At 48.5% G+C, this 19,104-nt stretch overlaps 1 protein-coding gene and 1 long non-coding RNA gene across 53 annotated transcripts in view; one reads left to right on the plus strand and one right to left on the minus strand.

Moving 5' to 3' along the window:
• The window catches only part of LOC118380460 (CUGBP Elav-like family member 3), a 57,464-nt gene that overhangs the window by 13,797 nt on the left and 24,563 nt on the right, over positions 1–19,104 (plus strand). The gene's annotated exons all lie outside the window — the stretch shown is intronic.
• LOC127927344 (uncharacterized) overlaps positions 1–19,104 on the minus strand; it is a 45,658-nt gene that overhangs the window by 12,816 nt on the left and 13,738 nt on the right. For 16 of the 50 annotated variants that reach the window (XR_008127041.1, XR_008127033.1, XR_008127042.1 and 13 more), the window contains 3 exons: positions 3,717–3,996; positions 2,237–2,656; positions 1,677–2,201 (listed from right to left, as the gene is read on the minus strand). This is a non-coding gene — a long non-coding RNA (uncharacterized LOC127927344). Of the gene's footprint in view, positions 1–1,676; positions 2,202–2,236; positions 2,657–3,716; positions 4,032–7,179; positions 7,285–19,104 lie in introns of all 50 variants that reach the window. The other 34 variants (XR_008127079.1, XR_008127077.1, XR_008127067.1 and 31 more) reach the window with 16 other exon arrangements.

The raw sequence follows: 19,104 nt of genomic DNA on the forward strand, positions 1-19,104 counted from the left end.
CTCTTTAAGTCACAGACAAGTCTTCCTACCTCTCCCTCTGTAAGTCACAGACAAGTCTTCCTACCTCTCCCTCTGTAAGTCACAGACAAGTCTTCCTACCTCTCCCTCTGTAAGTCACAGACAAGTCTTCCTACCTCTCCCTCTGTAAGTCACAGACAAGTCTTCCTACCTCTCCCTCTGTAAGTCACAGACAAGTCTTCCTACCTCTCCCTCTGTAAGTCACAGACAAGTCTTCCTACCTCTCCCTCTGTAAGTCACAGACAAGTCTTCCTACCTCTCCCTCTGTAAGTCACAGACAAGTCTTCCTACCTCTCCCTCTGTAAGTCACAGACAAGTCTTCCTATCTCTCCCTCTGTAAGTCACAGACAAGTCTTCCTACCTCTCCCTCTGTAAGTCACAGACAAGTCTTCCTACCTCTCCCTCTGTAAGTCACAGACAAGTCTTCCTACCTCTCCCTCTGTAAGTCACAGACAAGTCTTCCTACCTCTCCCTCTGTAAGTCACAGACAAGTCTTCCAAACCTCTCCCTCTGTAAGTCACAGACAAGTCTTCCTACCTCTCCCTCTGTAAGTCACAGACAAGTCTTCCTACCTCTCCCTCTGTAAGTCACAGACAAGTCTTCCTACCTCTCCCCTCTGTAAGTCACAGACAAGTCTTCCTACCTCTCCCTCTGTAAGTCACAGACAAGTCTTCCTACCTCTCCCTCTGTAAGTCACAGACAAGTCTTCCTACCTCTCCCTCTGTAAGTCACAGACAAGTCTTCCTACCTCTCCCTCTCTAAGTCACAGACAAGTTTTTCCACCTCTCTCCTCTGTAAGTCACAGACAAGTCTTCCTACCTCTCCCTCTGTAAGTCACAGACAAGTCTTCCTACCTCTCCCTCTGTAAGTCACAGACAAGTCTTCCTACCTCTCCCTCTGTAAGTCACAGACAAGTCTTCCTACCTCTCCCTCTGTAAGTCACAGACAAGTCTTCCTACCTCTCCCTCTGTAAGTCACAGACAAGTCTTCCTACCTCTCCCTCTGTAAGTCACAGACAAGTCTTCCTACCTCTCCCTCTGTAAGTCACAGACAAGTCTTCCTACCTCTCCCTCTGTAAGTCACAGACAAGTCTTCCTACCTCTCCCTCTGTAAGTCACAGACAAGTCTTCCTACCTCTCCCTCTGTAAGTCACAGACAAGTCTTCCTACCTCTCCCTCTGTAAGTCACAGACAAGTCTTCCTACCTCTCCCTCTGTAAGTCACAGACAAGTCTTCCTACCTCTCCCTCTGTAAGTCACAGACAAGTCTTCCAACCTCTCCATCTGTAAGTCACAGACAAGTTTTCTACCTCTCCCTCTGTAAGTCACAGACAAGTCTTCCTACCTCTCCCTCTGTAAGTCACAGACAAGTCTTCCTACCTCTCCCTCTGTAAGTCACAGACAAGTCTTCCTACCTCTCCCTCTGTAAGTCACAGACAAGTCTTCCTACCTCTCCCTCTGTAAGTCACAGACAAGTCTTCCTACCTCTCCCTCTGTAAGTCACAGACAAGTCTTCCTATCTCTCCCTCTGTAAGTCACAGACAAGTCTTCCTACCTCTCCCTCTGTAAGTCACAGACAAGTCTTCCTACCTCTCCCTCTGTAAGTCACAGACAAGTCTTCCTACCTCTCCCTCTGTAAGTCACAGACAAGTCTTCCTACCTCTCCCTCTGTAAGTCACAGACAAGTCTTCCTACCTCTCCCTCTGTAAGTCACAGACAAGTCTTCCTACCTCTCCCTCTGTAAGTCACAGACAAGTCATCAAACCTCTCCCTCTGTAGGTCACAGACAAGTCTTCCAACCTCTCCCTCTGTAAGTCACAGACAAGTCGTCCTACCTCTCCCTCTGTAAGTCACAGACAAGTCTTCCTACCTCTCCCTCTTTAAGTCACAGACAAGTCTTCCTACCTCTCCCTCTTTAAGTCACAGACAAGTCTTCCTACCTCTCCCTCTGTAAGTCACAGACAAGTCATCCTACCTCTCCCTCTGTAAGTCACAGACAAGTCTTCCTACCTCTCCCTCTGTAAGTCACAGACAAGTCTTCCTATCTCTCCCTCTGTAAGTCACAGACAAGTTTTCCTACCTCTCCCTCTGTAAGTCACAGACAAGTCTTCCTACCTCTCCCTCTGTAAGTCACAGACAAGTCTTCCTACCTCTCCCTCTGTAAGTCACAGACAAGTCATCCTACCTCTCCGTCTGTAAGTCACAGACAAGTCTTCCTACCTCTCCCTCTGTAAGTCACAGACAAGTCTTCCTACCTCTCCCTCTGTAAGTCACAGACAAGTATTCCTATCTCTCCCTCTGTAAGTCACAGACAAGTTTTCCTACCTCTCCCTCTGTAAGTCACAGACAAGTCTTCCTACCTCTCCCTCTGTAAGTCACAGACAAGTCTTCCTACCTCTCCCTCTGTAAGTCACAGACAAGTCATCAAACCTCTCCCTCTGTAAGTCACAGACAAGTCTTCCAACCTCTCCCTCTGTAAGTCACAGACAAGTCTTCCTACCTCTCCCTCTGTAAGTCACAGACAAGTCTTCCTACCTCTCCCTCTGTAAGTCACAGACAAGTCTTCCTACCTCTCCCTCTGTAAGTCACAGACAAGTCTTCCTACCTCTCCCTCTGTAAGTCACAGACAAGTCATCCTACCTCTCCCTCTGTAAGTCACAGACAAGTCTTCCTACCTCTCCCTCTGTAAGTCACAGACAAGTCTTCCTACCTCTCCCTCTGTAAGTCACAGACAAGTCTTCCTACCTCTCCCTCTGTAAGTCACAGACAAGTCTTCCTACCTCTCCCTCTGTAAGTCACAGACAAGTCTTCCTACCTCTCCCTCTGTAAGTCACAGACAAGTCTTCCTACCTCTCCCTCTGTAAGTCACAGACAAGTCTTCCTACCTCTCCCTCTGTAAGTCACAGACAAGTCATCAAACCTCTCCCTCTGTAGGTCACAGACAAGTCTTCCAACCTCTCCCTCTGTAAGTCACAGACAAGTCTTCCTACCTCTCCCTCTGTAAGTCACAGACAAGTCTTCCTACCTCTCCCTCTGTAAGTCACAGACAAGTCTTCCTACCTCTCCCTCTGTAAGTCACAGACAAGTCTTCCTACCTCTCCCTCTGTAAGTCACAGACAAGTCTTCCTACCTCTCCCTCTGTAAGTCACAGACAAGTCTTCCTACCTCTCCCTCTGTAAGTCACAGACAAGTCTTCCTACCTCTCCCTCTGTAAGTCACAGACAAGTCTTCCTACCTCTCCCTCTGTAAGTCACAGACAAGTCTTCCTACCTCTCCCTCTGTAAGTCACAGACAAGTCTTCCTACCTCTCCCTCTGTAAGTCACAGACAAGTCTTCCTACCTCTCCTCTGTAAGTCACAGACAAGTCTTCCTACCTCTCCCTCTGTAAGTCACAGACAAGTCTTCCTACCTCTCCCTCTGTAAGTCACAGACAAGTCTTCCTACCTCTCCCTCTGTAAGTCACAGACAAGTCTTCCTACCTCTCCCTCTGTAAGTCACAGACAAGTCTTCCAACCTCTCCCTCTGTAAGTCACAGACAAGTCTTCCTACCTCTCCCTCTGTAAGTCACAGACAAGTCTTCCTACCTCTCCCTCTGTAAGTCACAGACAAGTACCTCTCCACAGACAAGTCCTCTCCCTCTGTAAGTCACAGACAAGTCTTCCTACCTCTCCCTCTGTAAGTCACAGACAAGTCTTCCTACCTCTCCCTCTGTAAGTCACAGACAAGTCTTCCTATCTCTCCCTCTGTAAGTCACAGACAAGTTTTCCTACCTCTCCCTCTGTAAGTCACAGACAAGTCTTCCAACCTCTCCCTCTGTAAGTCACAGACAAGTCTTCCTACCTCTCCCTCTGTAAGTCACAGACAAGTCTTCCTACCTCTCCCTCTGTAAGTCACAGACAAGTCATCAAACCTCTCCCTCTGTAGGTCACAGACAAGTCTTCCAACCTCTCCCTCTTTAAGTCACAGACAAGTCTTCCTACCTCTCCCTCTGTAAGTCACAGACAAGTCATCCTACCTCTCCCTCTGTAAGTCACAGACAAGTCTTCCTACCTCTCCCTCTGTAAGTCACAGACAAGTCTTCCTACCTCTCCCTCTGTAAGTCACAGACAAGTCTTCCTACCTCTCCCTCTGTAAGTCACAGACAAGTCTTCCTACCTCTCCCTCTGTAAGTCACAGACAAGTCTTCCTACCTCTCCCTCTGTAAGTCACAGACAAGTCTTCCTACCTCTCCCTCTGTAAGTCACAGACAAGTCTTCCTACCTCTCCCTCTGTAAGTCACAGACAAGTCTTCCTACCTCTCCCTCTGTAAGTCACAGACAAGTCTTCCTACCTCTCCCTCTGTAAGTCACAGACAAGTCATCCTACCTCTCCCTCTGTAAGTCACAGACAAGTCTTCCTACCTCTCCCTCTGTAAGTCACAGACAAGTCTTCCTACCTCTCCCTCTGTAAGTCACAGACAAGTCTTCCTACCTCTCCCTCTGTAAGTCACAGACAAGTCTTCCTACCTCTCCCTCTGTAAGTCACAGACAAGTCTTCCTACCTCTCCCTCTGTAAGTCACAGACAAGTCTTCCTACCTCTCCCTCTGTAAGTCACAGACAAGTCTTCCTACCTCTCCCTCTGTAAGTCACAGACAAGTCTTCCAACCTCTCCCTCTGTAAGTCACAGACAAGTCTTCCTACCTCTCCCTCTGTAAGTCACAGACAAGTCTTCCTACCTCTCCCTCTGTAAGTCACAGACAAGTCTTCCTACCTCTCCCTCTGTAAGTCACAGACAAGTCTTCCTACCTCTCCCTCTGTAAGTCACAGACAAGTCTTCCTACCTCTCCCTCTGTAAGTCACAGACAAGTCTTCCTACCTCTCCCTCTGTAAGTCACAGACAAGTCTTCCTACCTCTCCCTCTGTAAGTCACAGACAAGTCTTCCTACCTCTCCCTCTGTAAGTCACAGACAAGTCTTCCTACCTCTCCCTCTGTAAGTCACAGACAAGTCTTCCTACCTCTCCCTCTGTAAGTCACAGACAAGTCTTCCTACCTCTCCCTCTGTAAGTCACAGACAAGTCTTCCTACCTCTCCCTCTGTAAGTCACAGACAAGTCTTCCTACCTCTCCCTCTGTAAGTCACAGACAAGTCTTCCTACCTCTCCCTCTGTAAGTCACAGACAAGTCTTCCTACCTCTCCCCCTCCGTAAGTCACAGACAAGTCTTCCTACCTCTCCCTCTGTAAGTCACAGACAAGTCTTCCTACCTCTCCCTCTGTAAGTCACAGACAAGTCTTCCTACCTCTCCCTCTGTAAGTCACAGACAAGTCTTCCTACCTCTCCCTCTGTAAGTCACAGACAAGTCTTCCTACCTCTCCCTCTGTAAGTCACAGACAAGTCTTCCAACCTCTCCCTCTGTAAGTCACAGACAAGTCTTCCTACCTCTCCCTCTGTAAGTCACAGACAAGTCTTCCTACCTCTCCCTCTGTAAGTCACAGACAAGTCTTCCTACCTCTCCCTCTGTAAGTCACAGACAAGTCTTCCTACCTCTCCCTCTGTAAGTCACAGACAAGTCTTCCTACCTCTCCCTCTGTAAGTCACAGACAAGTCTTCCTACCTCTCCCTCTGTAAGTCACAGACAAGTCTTCCTACCTCTCCCTCTGTAAGTCACAGACAAGTCTTCCTACCTCTCCCTCTGTAAGTCACAGACAAGTCTTCCTACCTCTCCCTCTGTAAGTCACAGACAAGTCTTCCTACCTCTCCCTCTGTAAGTCACAGACAAGTCTTCCCCTGTAAGTCACAGACAAGTCTTCTCTCCTCTGTAAGTCACAGACAAGTCTTCCTACCTCTCCCTCTGTAAGTCACAGACAAGTCTTCCTACCTCTCCCTCTGTAAGTCACAGACAAGTCTTCCTACCTCTCCCTCTGTAAGTCACAGACAAGTCTTCCTACCTCTCCCTCTGTAAGTCACAGACAAGTCTTCCTACCTCTCCCTCTGTAAGTCACAGACAAGTCTTCCTACCTCTCCCTCTGTAAGTCACAGACAAGTCTTCCTACCTCTCCCTCTGTAAGTCACAGACAAGTCTTCCTACCTCTCCCTCTGTAAGTCACAGACAAGTCTTCCTACCTCTCCCTCTGTAAGTCACAGACAAGTCTTCCTACCTCTCCCTCTGTAAGTCACAGACAAGTCTTCCTACCTCTCCCTCTGTAAGTCACAGACAAGTCTTCCTACCTCTCCCTCTGTAAGTCACAGACAAGTCTTCCTACCTCTCCCTCTGTAAGTCACAGACAAGTCTTCCAGACAACCTCTCCCTCTGTAAGTCACAGACAAGTCTTCCTACCTCTCCCTCTGTAAGTCACAGACAAGTCTTCCTACCTCTCCCTCTTCCTACCTCTCCCTCTGTAAGTCACAGACAAGTCTTCCTACCTCTCCCTCTGTAAGTCACAGACAAGTCTTCCTACCTCTCCCTCTGTAAGTCACAGACAAGTCTTCCTACCTCTCCCTCTGTAAGTCACAGACAAGTCTTCCTACCTCTCCCTCTGTAAGTCACAGACAAGTCTTCCTACCTCTCCCTCTGTAAGTCACAGACAAGTCTCCCTCCTACCTCTCCCTCTGTAAGTCACAGACAAGTCTTCCTACCTCTCCCTCTGTAAGTCACAGACAAGTCTTCCTACCTCTCCCTCTGTAAGTCACAGACAAGTCTTCCTACCTCTCCCTCTGTAAGTCACAGACAAGTCTTCCTACCTCTCCCTCTGTAAGTCACAGACAAGTCTTCCTACCTCTCCCTCTGTAAGTCACAGACAAGTCTTCCTACCTCTCCCTCTGTAAGTCACAGACAAGTCTTCCTACCTCTCCCTCTGTAAGTCACAGACAAGTCTTCCTACCTCTCCCTCTGTAAGTCACAGACAAGTCTTCCTACCTCTCCCTCTGTAAGTCACAGACAAGTCTTCCTACCTCTCCCTCTGTAAGTCACAGACAAGTCTTCCTACCTCTCCCTCTGTAAGTCACAGACAAGACAAGTCTTCCTACCTCTCCTCTGTAAGTCACAGACAAGTCTTCCTACCTCTCCCTCTGTAAGTCACAGACTCCCTCTGTAAGTCACAGACAAGTCGTCCTACCTCTCCCTCTGTAAGTCACAGACAAGTCTTCCTACCTCTCCCTCTGTAAGTCACAGACAAGTCTTTCTACCTCTCCCTCTGTAAGTCACAGACAAGTCTTCCTACCTCTCCCTCTGTAAGTCACAGACAAGTCTTCCTACCTCTCCCTCTGTAAGTCACAGATAAGTCTTCCTACCTCTCCCTCTGTAAGTCACAGACAAGTCTTCCTACCTCTCCCTCTGTAAGTCACAGACAAGTCTTCCTACCTCTCCCTCTGTAAGTCACAGACAAGTCTTCCTACCTCTCCCTCTGTAAGTCACAGACAAGTCTTCCTACCTCTCCCTCTGTAAGTCACAGACAAGTCTTCCTACCTCTCCCTCTGTAAGTCACAGACAAGTCTTCCTACCTCTCCTCTGTAAGTCACAGACAAGTCTACCTCTCCCTCTGTAAGTCACAGACAAGTCTTCCTACCTCTCCCTCTGTAAGTCACAGACAAGTCTTCCTACCTCTCCCTCTGTAAGTCACAGACAAGTCTTCCTACCTCTCCTCTGTAAGTCACAGACAAGTCTTCCTACCTCTCCCTCTGTAAGTCACAGACAAGTCTTCCTACCTCTCCCTCTGTAAGTCACAGACAAGTCTTCCTACCTCTCCCTCTGTAAGTCACAGACAAGTCTTCCTACCTCTCCCTCTGTAAGTCACAGACAAGTCTTCCTACCTCTCCCTCTGTAAGTCACAGACAAGTCTTCCTACCTCTCCCTCTGTAAGTCACAGACAAGTCTTCCTACCTCTCCCTCTGTAAGTCACAGACAAGTCTTCCTACCTCTCCCTCTGTAAGTCACAGACAAGTCTTCCTACCTCTCCCTCTGTAAGTCACAGACAAGTACCTCTCCCTCTGTAAGTCACAGACAAGTCTTCAAACCTCCCTCTGTAAGTCACAGACAAGTCTTCCTACCTCTCCCTCTGTAAGTCACAGACAAGTCTTCCTACCTCTCCCTCTGTAAGTCACAGACAAGTCTTCCTACCTCTCCCTCTGTAAGTCACAGACAAGTCTTCCTACCTCTCCCTCTGTAAGTCACAGACAAGTCTTCCTACCTCTCCCTCTGTAAGTCACAGACAAGTCTTCCTACCTCTCCCTCTGTAAGTCACAGACAAGTCTTCCTACCTCTCCCTCTGTAAGTCACAGACAAGTCTTCCTACCTCTCCCTCTGTAAGTCACAGACAAGTCTTCCTACCTCTCCCTCTGTAAGTCACAGACAAGTCTTCCTACCTCTCCCTCTGTAAGTCACAGACAAGTCTTCCTACCTCTCCCTCTGTAAGTCACAGACAAGTCTTCCTACCTCTCCCTCTGTAAGTCACAGACAAGTCTTCCTACCTCTCCCTCTGTAAGTCACAGACAAGTCTTCCTACCTCTCCCTCTGTAAGTCACAGACAAGTCTTCCTACCTCTCCTCTGTAAGTCACAGACAAGTCTTCCTACCTCTCCCTCTGTAAGTCACAGACAAGTCTTCCTACCTCTCCCTCTGTAAGTCACAGACAAGTCTTCCTACCTCTCCCTCTGTAAGTCACAGACAAGTCTTCCTACCTCTCCCTCTGTAAGTCACAGACAAGTCTTCCTACCTCTCCCTCTGTAAGTCACAGACAAGTCTTCCTACCTCTCCCTCTGTAAGTCACAGACAAGTCTTCCTACCTCTCCCTCTGTAAGTCACAGACAAGTCTTCCTACCTCTCCCTCTGTAAGTCACAGACAAGTCTTCCTACCTCTCCCTCTGTAAGTCACAGACAAGTCTTCCTACCTCTCCCTCTGTAAGTCACAGACAAGTCTTCCTACCTCTCCCTCTGTAAGTCACAGACAAGTCTTCCTACCTCTCCCTCTGTAAGTCACAGACAAGTCTTCCTACCTCTCCCTCTGTAAGTCACAGACAAGTCTTCCTACCTCTCCCTCTGTTCACAGACAAGTCTTCCCTCTCCCTCTGTAAGTCACAGACAAGTCTTCCTACCTCTCCCTCTGTAAGTCACAGACAAGTCTTCCTACCTCTCCCTCTGTAAGTCACAGACAAGTCTTCCCTAAGTACCTCTCCCTCTGTAAGTCACAGACAAGTCTTCCTACCTCTCCCTCTGTAAGTCACAGACAAGTCTTCCTACCTCTCCCTCTTCACAGACAAGTCTTCCTACCTCTCCCTCTGTAAGTCACAGACAAGTCTTCCTAGTCTCTCCCTCTGTAAGTCACAGACAAGTCTTCCTACCTCTCCCTCTGTAAGTCACAGACAAGTCTTCCTACCTCTCCCTCTGTAAGTCACAGACAAGTCTTCCTACCTCTCCCTCTGTAAGTCACAGACCTCTCCCTCAAGTCACAGACAAGTCTTCCTACCTCTCCCTCTGTAAGTCACAGACAAGTCTTCCTACCTCTCCCTCTGTAAGTCACAGACAAGTCTTCCTACCTCTCCCTCTGTAAGTCACAGACAAGTCTTCCTATCTCTCCCTCTGTAAGTCACAGACAAGTCTTCCTATCTCTCCCTCTGTAAGTCACAGACAAGTCTTCCTACCTCTCCCTCTGTAAGTCACAGACAAGTCTTCCTACCTCTCCCTCTGTAAGTCACAGACAAGTCTTCCTACCTCTCCCTCTGTAAGTCACAGACAAGTCTTCAAACCTCTCCCTCTGTAAGTCACAGACAAGTCTTCCTACCTCTCCCTCTGTAAGTCACAGACAAGTCTTCCTACCTCTCCCTCTGTAAGTCACAGACAAGTCTTCCTACCTCTCCCTCTGTAAGTCACAGACAAGTCTTCCTACCTCTCCCTCTGTAAGTCACAGACAAGTCTTCCTACCTCTCCCTCTGTAAGTCACAGACAAGTCTTCCTACCTCTCTCCCTCTGTAAGTCACAGACAAGTCTTCCTACCTCTCCCTCCTCACTGTCTAACCTCTCCCTCTGTAAGTCACAGACAAGTCTTCCTACCTCTCCCTCTGTAAGTCACAGACAAGTCTTCCTACCTCTCCCTCTGTAAGTCACAGACAAGTCTTCCTACCTCTCCCTCTGTAAGTCACAGACAAGTCTTCCTACCTCTCCCTCTGTAAGTCACAGACAAGTTTTCCTACCTCTCCCTCTGTAAGTCACAGACAAGTCTTCCTACCTCTCCCTCTGTAAGTCACAGACAAGTCTTCCTACCTCTCCCTCTGTAAGTCACAGACAAGTCTTCCTACCTCTCCCTCTGTAAGTCACAGACAAGTCTTCCTACCTCTCCCTCTGTAAGTCACAGACAAGTCTTCCTACCTCTCCCTCTGTAAGTCACAGACAAGTCTTCCTACCTCTCCCTCTGTAAGTCACAGACAAGTCTTCCTACCTCTCCTCTGTAAGTCACAGACAAGTCTTCCTACCTCTCCCTCTGTAAGTCACAGACAAGTCTTCCTACCTCTCCCTCTGTAAGTCACAGACAAGTCTTCCTACCTCTCCCTCTGTAAGTCACAGACAAGTCTTCCTACCTCTCCCTCTGTAAGTCACAGACAAGTCTTCCTACCTCTCCCTCCAGTCACAGACAAGTCTTCCTACCTCTCCCTCTGTAAGTCACAGACAAGTCTTCCTACCTCTCCCTCTGTAAGTCACAGACAAGTCTTCCTACCTCTCCCTCTGTAAGTCACAGACAAGTCTTCCTACCTCTCCCTCTGTAAGTCACAGACAAGTCTTCCTACCTCTCCCTCTGTAAGTCACAGACAAGTCTTCCTACCTCTCCCTCTGTAAGTCACAGACAAGTCTTCCTACCTCTCCCTCTGTAAGTCACAGACAAGTCTTCCTACCTCTCCCTCTGTAAGTCACAGACAAGTCTTCCTACCTCTCCCTCTGTAAGTCACAGACAAGTCTTCCTACCTCTCCCTCTGTAAGTCACAGACAAGTCTTCCTACCTCTCCCTCTGTAAGTCACAGACAAGTCTTCCTACCTCTCCCTCTGTAAGTCACAGACAAGTCTTCCTACCTCTCCCTCTGTAAGTCACAGACAAGTCTTCCTACCTCTCCCTCTGTAAGTCACAGACAAGTCTTCCTACCTCTCCCTCTGTAAGTCACAGACAAGTCTTCCTACCTCTCCCTCTGTAAGTCACAGACAAGTCTCCCTCTGTAAGTCACAGACAAGTCTTCCTCTCCCTCTGTAAGTCACAGACAAGTCTTCCTACCTCTCCCTCTGTAAGTCACAGACAAGTCTTCCTACCTCTCCCTCTGTAAGTCACAGACAAGTCTTCCTACCTCTCCCTCCTACCTCTCTCCCTCTGTAAGTCACAGACAAGTCTTCCTACCTCTCCCTCTGTAAGTCACAGACAAGTCTTCCTACCTCTCCCTCTGTAAGTCACAGACAAGTCTTCCTACCTCTCCCTCTGTAAGTCACAGACAAGTCTTCCTACCTCTCCCTCTGTAAGTCACAGACAAGTCTTCCTACCTCTCCCTCTGTAAGTCACAGACAAGTCTTCCTACCTCTCCCTCTGTAAGTCACAGACAAGTCTTCCTACCTCTCCCTCTGTAAGTCACAGACAAGTCTTCCTACCTCTCCCTCTGTCACAGACAAGTCTTCACCTCTCCCTCAGACAAGTCTTCCTACTCTTCCCTCTCTGTAAGTCACAGACAAGTCTTCCTACCTCTCCCTCTGTAAGTCACAGACAAGTCTTCCTACCTCTCCCTCTGTAAGTCACAGACAAGTCTTCCTACCTCTCCCTCTGTAAGTCACAGACAAGTCTTCCTACCTCTCCCTCTGTAAGTCACAGACAAGTCTTCCTACCTCTCCCTCTGTAAGTCACAGACAAGTCTTCCTACCTCTCCCTCTGTAAGTCACAGACAACCTCTCCCTCTGTAAGTCACAGACAAGTCTTCCTCTCTCCCTCTGTAAGTCACAGACAAGTCTTCCTACCTCTCCCTCTGTAAGTCACAGACAAGTCTTCCTACCTCTCCCTCTGTAAGTCACAGACAAGTCTCCCTCCTAAGTCACAGACAACCTCTCCCTCTGTAAGTCACAGACAAGTCTTCCTACCTCTCCCTCTGTAAGTCACAGACAAGTCTTCCTACCTCTCCCTCTGTAAGTCACAGACAAGTCTTCCTACCTCTCCCTCTGTAAGTCACAGACAAGTCTTCCTACCTCTCCCTCTGTAAGTCACAGACAAGTCTTCCTACCTCTCCCTCTGTAAGTCACAGACAAGTCTTCCTACCTCTCCCTCTGTAAGTCACAGACAAGTCTTCCTACCTCTCCCTCTGTAAGTCACAGACAAGTCTTCCTACCTCTCCCTCTGTAAGTCACAGACAAGTCTTCCTACCTCTCCCTCTGTAAGTCACAGACAAGTCTTCCTACCTCTCCCTCTGTAAGTCACAGACAAGTCTTCCTATCTCCCTCTCCCTCTGTAAGTCACAGACAAGTCTTCCTACCTCTCCCTCTGTAAGTCACAGACAAGTCTTCCTACCTCTCCCTCTGTAAGTCACAGACAAGTCTTCCTACCTCTCCCTCTGTAAGTCACAGACAAGTCTTCCTACCTCTCCCTCTGTAAGTCACAGACAAGTCTTCCTACCTCTCCCTCTGTAAGTCACAGACAAGTCTTCCTACCTCTCCCTCTGTAAGTCACAGACAAGTCTTCCTATCTCTCCCTCTGTAAGTCACAGACAAGTCTTCCTACCTCTCCTCTGTAAGTCACAGACAAGTCTTCCTACCTCTCCCTCTGTAAGTCACAGACAAGTCTTCCTACCTCTCCCTCTGTAAGTCACAGACAAGTCTTCCTACCTCTCCCTCTGTAAGTCACAGACAAGTCTTCCTACCTCTCCCTCTGTAAGTCACAGACAAGTCTTCCTACCTCTCCCTCTGTAAGTCACAGACAAGTCTTCCCTCTGTAGTCACAGACTCTCCCTCTGTAAGTCACAGACAAGTCTTCCTACCTCTCCCTCTGTAAGTCACAGACAAGTCTTCCTACCTCTCCCTCTGTAAGTCACAGACAAGTCTTCCTACCTCTCCCTCTGTAAGTCACAGACAAGTCTTCCTACCTCTCCCTCTGTAAGTCACAGACAAGTCTTCCTACCTCTCCCTCTGTAAGTCACAGACAAGTCTTCCTACCTCTCCCTCTGTAAGTCACAGACAAGTCTTCCTACCTCTCCCTCTGTAAGTCACAGACAAGTCTTCCTACCTCTCCCTCTGTAAGTCACAGACAAGTCTTCCTACCTCTCCCTCTGTAAGTCACAGACAAGTCTTCCTACCTCTCCCTCTGTAAGTCACAGACAAGTCTTCCTACCTCTCCCTCTGTAAGTCACAGACAAGTCTTCCTACCTCTCCCTCTGTAAGTCACAGACAAGTCTTCCTACCTCTCCCTCTGTAAGTCACAGACAAGTCTTCCTACCTCTCCCTCTGTAAGTCACAGACAAGTCTTCCTACCTCTCCCTCTGTAAGTCACAGACAAGTCTTCCTACCTCTCCCTCTGTAAGTCACAGACAAGTCTTCCTCACAGACCTCTCCCTCTGTAAGTCACAGACAAGTCTTCCTACCTCTCCCTCTGTAAGTCACAGACAAGTCTTCCTACCTCTCCCTCTGTAAGTCACAGACAAGTCTTCCTACCTCTCCCTCTGTAAGTCACAGACAAGTCTTCCTACCTCTCCCTCTGTAAGTCACAGACAAGTCTTCCTACCTCTCCCTCTGTAAGTCACAGACAAGTCTTCCTACCTCTCCCTCTGTAAGTCACAGACAAGTCTTCCTACCTCTCCCTCTGTAAGTCACAGACAAGTCTTCCTAGTCTTCCTACCTCCCTCTGTAAGTCACAGACAAGTCTTCCTACCTCTCCCTCTGTAAGTCACAGACAAGTCTTCCTACCTCTCCCTCTGTAAGTCACAGACAAGTCTTCCTACCTCTCCCTCTGTAAGTCACAGACAAGTCTTCCTACCTCTCCCTCTGTAAGTCACAGACAAGTCTTCCTACCTCTCCCTCTGTAAGTCACAGACAAGTCTTCCTACCTCTCCCTCTGTAAGTCACAGACAAGTCTTCCTACCTCTCCCTCTGTAAGTCACAGACAAGTCTTCCTACCTCTCCCTCTGTAAGTCACAGACAAGTCTTCCTACCTCTCCCTCTGTAAGTCACAGACAAGTCTTCCTACCTCTCCCTCTGTAAGTCACAGACAAGTCTTCCTACCTCTCCCTCTGTAAGTCACAGACAAGTCTTCCTACCTCTCCCTCTGTAAGTCACAGACAAGTCTTCCTACCTCTCCCTCTGTAAGTCACAGACAAGTCTTCCTACCTCTCCCTCTGTAAGTCACAGACAAGTCTTCCTACCTCTCCCTCTGTAAGTCACAGACAAGTCTTCCTACCTCTCCCTCTGTAAGTCACAGACAAGTCTTCCTACCTCTCCCTCTGTAAGTCACAGACAAGTCTTCCTACCTCTCCCTCTGTAAGTCACAGACAAGTCTTCCTACCTCTCCCTCTGTAAGTCACAGACAAGTCTTCCTACCTCTCCCTCTGTAAGTCACAGACAAGTCTTCCTACCTCTCCCTCTGTAAGTCACAGACAAGTCTTCCTACCTCTCCCTCTGTAAGTCACAGACAAGTCTTCCTACCTCTCCCTCTGTAAGTCACAGACAAGTCTTCCTACCTCTCCCTCTGTAAGTCACAGACAAGTCTTCCTACCTCTCCCTCTGTAAGTCACAGACAAGTCTTCCTACCTCTCCCTCTGTAAGTCACAGACAAGTCTTCCTACCTCTCCCTCTGTAAGTCAGACAGACAAGTCAGACAAGTCTTCCTACCTCTCCCTCTGTAAGTCACAGACAAGTCTTCCTACCTCTCCCTCTGTAAGTCACAGACAAGTCTTCCTACCTCTCCCTCTGTAGTAAGTCACAGACAAGTCTTCCTACCTCTCCCTCTGTAAGTCACAGACAAGTCTTCCTACCTCTCCCTCTGTAAGTCACAGACAAGTCTTCCTACCTCTCCCTCTGTAAGTCACAGACAAGTCTTCCTACCTCTCCCTCTGTAAGTCACAGACAAGTCTTCCTACCTCTCCCTCTGTAAGTCACAGACAAGTCTTCCTACCTCTCCCTCTGTAAGTCACAGACAAGTCTTCCTACCTCTCCCTCTGTAAGTCACAGACAAGTCTTCCTACCTCTCCCTCTGTAAGTCACAGACAAGTCTTCCTACCTCTCCCTCTGTAAGTCACAGACAAGTCTTCCTACAGACAAGTCTCCCTCTGTAAGTCACAGACAAGTCTTCCTACCTCTCCCTCTGTAAGTCACAGACAAGTCTTCCTACCTCTCCCTCTGTAAGTCACAGACAAGTCTTCCTACCTCTCCCTCTGTAAGTCACAGACAAGTCTTCCTACCTCTCCCTCTGTAAGTCACAGACAAGTCTTCCTACCTCTCCCTCTGTAAGTCACAGACAAGTCTTCCTACCTCTCCCTCTGTAAGTCACAGACAAGTCTTCCTACCTCTCCCTCTGTAAGTCACAGACAAGTCTTCCTACCTCTCCCTCTGTAAGTCACAGACAAGTCTTCCTACCTCTCCCTCTGTAAGTCACAGACAAGTCTTCCTACCTCTCCCTCTGTAAGTCACAGACAAGTCTTCCTACCTCTCCCTCTGTAAGTCACAGACAAGTCTACCTACCTCTCCCTCTGTAAGTCACAGACAAGTCTTCCTACCTCTCCCTCTGTAAGTCACAGACAAGTCTTCCTACCTCTCCCTCTGTAAGTCACAGACAAGTCTTCCTCACAGACCTCTCCCTCTGTAAGTCACAGACAAGTCTTCCTACCTCTCCCTCTGTAAGTCACAGACAAGTCTTCCTACCTCTCCCTCTGTAAGTCACAGACAAGTCTTCCTACCTCTCCCTCTGTCACAGACAAGTCACACCTCTCCCTCTGTAAGTCACAGACAAGTCTTCAAACCTCTCCCTCTGTAAGTCACAGACAAGTCTTCCAACCTCTCCCTCTGTAAGTCACAGACAAGTCTTCCTACCTCTCCCTCTGTAAGTCACAGACAAGTCTTCCTACCTCTCCCTCTGTAAGTCAGACAGACCTCTCCCTCAAGTCTTCCTACCTCTCCCTCTGTAAGTCACAGACAAGTCTTCCTACCTCTCCCTCTGTAAGTCAGACAGACAAGTCACAGACAAGTCTTCCTACCTCTCCCTCTGTAAGTCACAGACAAGTCTTCCTACCTCTCCCTCTGTAAGTCACAGACAAGTCTTCCTACCTCTCCCTCTGTAAGTCACAGACAAGTCTTCCTACCTCTCCCTCTGTAAGTCACAGACAAGTCTTCCTACCTCTCCCTCTGTAAGTCACAGACAAGTCTTCCTACCTCTCCCTCTGTAAGTCACAGACAAGTCTTCCTACCTCTCCCTCTGTAAGTCACAGACAAGTCTTCCTACCTCTCCCTCTGTAAGTCACAGACAAGTCTTCCAACCTCTCCCTCTGTAAGTCACAGACAAGTCTTCCTACCTCTCCCTCTGTAAGTCACAGACAAGTCTTCCTACCTCTCCCTCTGTAAGTCACAGACAAGTCATCCTACAAGTCTCTCCCTCTGTAAGTCACAGACAAGTCTTCCTACCTCTCCCTCTGTAAGTCACAGACAAGTCTTCCTACCTCTCCCTCTGTAAGTCACAGACAAGTCTTCCTACCTCTCCCTCTGTAAGTCACAGACAAGTCTTCCTACCTCTCCCTCTGTAAGTCACAGACAAGTCTTCCTACCTCTCCCTCTGTAAGTCACAGACAAGTCTTCACAGACAAGTCTTCCTACCTCCCTCTGTAAGTCACAGACAAGTCTTCCTACCTCTCCCTCTGTAAGTCACAGACAAGTCTTCCTACCTCTCCCTCTGTAAGTCACAGACAAGTCTTCCTACCTCTCCCTCTGTAAGTCACAGACAAGTCTTCCTACCTCTCCCTCTGTAAGTCACAGACAAGTCTTCCTACCTCTCCCTCTGTAAGTCACAGACAAGTTTTCCTACCTCTCCCTCTGTAAGTCACAGACAAGTCTTCCTACCTCTCCCTCTGTAAGTCACAGACAAGTCTTCCAACCTCTCCCTCTGTAAGTCACAGACAAGTCTTCCAACCTCTCCCTCTGTAAGTCACAGACAAGTCTTCCTACCTCTCCCTCTGTAAGTCACAGACAAGTCTTCCTACCTCTCCCTCTGTAAGTCACAGACAAGTCTTCCTACCTCTCCCTCTGTAAGTCACAGACAAGTCTTCCTACCTCTCCCTCTGTAAGTCACAGACAAGTCTTCCTACCTCTCCCTCTGTAAGTCACAGACAAGTCTTCCTACCTCTCCCTCTGTAAGTCACAGACAAGTCTTCCTAGTCTTCCTACCTCTCCCTCTGTAAGTCACAGACAAGTCTTCCTACCTCTCCCTCTGTAAGTCACAGACAAGTCTTCCTACCTCTCCCTCTGTAAGTCACAGACAAGTCTTCCTACCTCTCCCTCTGTAAGTCACAGACAAGTCTTCCTCACAGACAACCTCTCCCTCTGTAAGTCACAGACAAGTCTTCCTACCTCTCCCTCTGTAAGTCACAGACAAGTCTTCCTACCTCTCCCTCTGTAAGTCACAGACAAGTCTTCCTACCTCTCCCTCTGTAAGTCACAGACAAGTCTTCCTACCTCTCCCTCTGTAAGTCACAGACAGACCTCTCCCTCTGTAAGTCACAGACAAGTCTTCCTACCTCTCCCTCTGTAAGTCACAGACAAGTCTTCCTACCTCTCCCTCTGTAAGTCACAGACAAGTCTTCCTACCTCTCCCTCTGTAAGTCACAGACAAGTCTTCCTACCTCTCCCTCTGTAAGTCACAGACAAGTCTTCCTACCTCTCCCTCTGTAAGTCACAGACAAGTCTTCCTACCTCTCCCTCTGTAAGTCACAGACAAGTCTTCCTACCTCTCCCTCTGTAAGTCACAGACAAGTCTTCCTACCTCTCCCTCTGTAAGTCACAGACAAGTCTTCCTACCTCTCCCTCTGTAAGTCACAGACAAGTCTTCCTACCTCTCCCTCTGTAAGTCACAGACAAGTCTTCCTACCTCTCCCTCTGTAAGTCACAGACAAGTCTTCCTACCTCTCCCTCTGTAAGTCACAGACAAGTTTTCCTACCTCTCCCTCTGTAAGTCACAGACAAGTCTTCCTACCTCTCCCTCTGTAAGTCACAGACAAGTCTTCCTACCTCTCCCTCTGTAAGTCACAGACAAGTCTTCCTACCTCTCCCTCTGTAAGTCACAGACAAGTCTTCCTACCTCTCCCTCTGTAAGTCACAGACAAGTCTTCCTACCTCTCCCTCTGTAAGTCACAGACAAGTCTTCCTACCTCTCCCTCTGTAAGTCACAGACAAGTCTTCCTACCTCTCCCTCTGTAAGTCACAGACAAGTCTTCCTACCTCTCCCTCTGTAAGTCACAGACAAGTCTTCCTACCTCTCCCTCTGTAAGTCACAGACAAGTCTTCCTACCTCTCCCTCTGTAAGTCACAGACAAGTCTTCCTACCTCTCCCTCTGTAAGTCACAGACAAGTCTTCCTACCTCTCCCTCTGTAAGTCACAGACAAGTCTTCAAACCTCTCCCTCTGTAAGTCACAGACAAGTCGTCCTACCTCTCCCTCGTAAGTCACAGACAAGTCTTTCCTCACAGACAAGTCTTCTACCTCCTCTGTAAGTCACAGACAAGTCTTCCTACCTCTCCCTCTGTAAGTCACAGACAAGTCTTCCTACCTCTCCCTCTGTAAGTCACAGACAAGTCTTCCTACCTCTCCCTCTGTAAGTCACAGACAAGTCTTCCTACCTCTCCCTCTGTAAGTCACAGACAAGTCTTCCTACCTCTCCCTCTGTAAGTCACAGACAAGTCTTCCTACCTCTCCCTCTGTAAGTCACAGACAAGTCTTCCTACCTCTCCCTCTGTAAGTCACAGACAAGTCTTCCTACCTCTCCCTCTGTAAGTCACAGACAAGTCTTCCTACCTCTCCCTCTGTAAGTCACAGACAAGTCTTCCTACCTCTCCCTCTGTAAGTCACAGACAAGTCTTCCTACCTCTCCCTCTGTAAGTCACAGACAAGTCTTCCTACCTCTCCCTCTGT

Source organism: Oncorhynchus keta, unplaced genomic scaffold, assembly GCF_023373465.1.
Source record: "Oncorhynchus keta strain PuntledgeMale-10-30-2019 unplaced genomic scaffold, Oket_V2 Un_scaffold_1315_pilon_pilon, whole genome shotgun sequence".
NCBI lineage: Eukaryota > Metazoa > Chordata > Actinopteri > Salmoniformes > Salmonidae > Oncorhynchus > Oncorhynchus keta.